The sequence below is a fragment of the Mixophyes fleayi genome, chromosome 1, assembly GCF_038048845.1.
Source record: "Mixophyes fleayi isolate aMixFle1 chromosome 1, aMixFle1.hap1, whole genome shotgun sequence".
NCBI classification, from domain to species: Eukaryota; Metazoa; Chordata; class Amphibia; order Anura; family Limnodynastidae; genus Mixophyes; species Mixophyes fleayi.
The window spans coordinates 257,002,877-257,005,093 of record NC_134402.1 but is presented as its reverse complement, the minus strand read 5'-3'; positions in this window follow the sequence as shown (position 1 = coordinate 257,005,093).

Here is a 2,217-nt window from a genome sequence, read left to right as displayed (position 1 = left end):
AGAAATGGCACTCACAGTCCGGTGAGTGACAATAGCCCAGCGAGGGCTGTTCCCGTGGTGCACCCACCTTGTGGAGCTGCCCCTCCCATATTTTCTCCTTTCCCTTACAGTAAAATGAGTGCCTGGCACACAAGAACAGGGGCCCTCTTCCCCTGCTGCGTTTTGGGCACTCGGACATCCACCCTACCCACCGGACCTCACACCTGCACCATATGAAACATATAGTATGTGGAGAAGACTTGAAAGCACCTTAAGACAGGGTCATGGAACACATTTAGAATGTGAACACATGCTCTAATGCTGGTAGCACTGTGACAATGATGATTTAAGTCTTACTAGACCAGATTACTTTTTTAATGCAAACAACGGTGATCATGTCCCTTTGTTTCCTGTCTGTCAACAAGTCTGCATTAAGATGTATGAGGATACCAATTTTTAGGGAACATCTTTTTTACTTGTCAAATCAGCAATCAGGTTTCCAGATCCTGGTACCTGTTAGTATAGTCATGCCCAAAAGTTTTGAGCATGACACAAGTATTGATTTTCACAACATTTTCTGCTTTTAGACCTTTTTGCCAGATGTTGCTATGGTATACTGAAGCAAAATTACAAGCGTTGCTCAAGTGTCAAAGGCTTTTATTGACAATTACACCAAGTTTATGCAAAGAGGCAATATTTGCAGTGTTGACCCTTCTTTTTGAAGACCTCTGCAATTCGCCATGGCATGCTGTCAATCTACTTCTGGTCCACATACTCCCTGATGGCCACCCATTCTTGCCTAATCAATGCTTGGAGTTTGTCAGAATTTGTGGTTTTTGGTTTGTCCACCCGCCTCTTGAGGATTGAACACAATGGGATTGAATCTCAATGGGATTAAGGTCTGGGGAGTTTCCTGGCCATGGACCCAAAATTTTGATGTTTTGATCCCCGAGCCACTTAGTTATTAATTTTGCTTTATGGCAAGGTGCTCCATCATGCTGGAAAAGGCATTTTTCACCACCAACTGTTCTTGGATGGTTAGGAGAAGTTCCTCTTAGAGAATATTTTGGTACCATTCTTTATTCATGGCTGTGCTCTTAGGCAAAATTGTCAGTGAGTCCACTCCCTTGGCTGAGAAGCAACTCCACACATGAATGGTCTCAGGATACTTTACTGTTGGCATGACAAAGGACTGGTGGTAGCGCTCACCTTTCCTTCTCTGGACAACCATTTCTTCAGATGCCCCAAACAATCTGAAAGGGTATTCATCAGAGAAAATGACTTTATCTCAGCCCTCAGCAGTCCAATCCCTGTACCTTTTGTAGAATATCAGTCTGCCTCTGATGTTTTTCATGGAGAGAAGTGACTTTTTTGCTGGCCATCCTCCAAAAGTCTTTGCCTCAAAGTGAGTGCAGTTGCACTCACACCTGCCTGCTGCCATTCCTGAGTAAGCACTACACTGGCGGTACCCCAATCCCGCAGCTGAATCAACTTTAGGAGACAGTCCTGACACTTACTGGATGTTCTTGAGCGCCCTGAAGCCTTCTTCACAACTATTGAACCTCTCTCCTTGAAGTTCTTGATGATCCGATAAATGGTTGATTTAGGTGCAATCTTACTAGCAGCAATATCTGTGAAGCCATTTTTGTGCAAAGCAATGATGACTGCACGTGTTTCCTTGCAGACAACCATGGTTAACAGAGGAAGAACAATTATTTCAAGCCCCACCCTCCTTTTAAAGCGTACAGTCTGACAGAGTGCTCTCCAGCCTTGTCCTCATCAACACTCTCACCTGTGTTAACGAGCGATTCACTGACCTGATGTCAGTTGGTCCTTTTGTGGTAGGGCTGAAATGCAGTAGAAATGTTGTTTTGGGGATAAAGTTCATTGTCATGGCAAAGAGGGAAATTAATTGCAATTCACCTGATCCTCTTCATGACATTCTGGAATATATGCAAATTGCCATCATAAAAACTGAGGCAGCCGACTTTGTGAAAAATAATATTTGTGTCATTCTCAAAACTTTTGGCCATGACTGTACATTGTAGTGCTAAGCTGTGGCAAATAGCAGCAGTTTATAAAGCTGTTTGGGGCGAGTGTCATCTGTTTTCCATTAAGGCCAATAACCCCCTAAGTGTGGGAAAGGCCACAAGATAAATCCTTTATCTGTGGCACAGAACGGGTTAAACATGTGGATGCATTCAGTAAGCAACAAATAAGTGTTTGGCTGCTCAAATT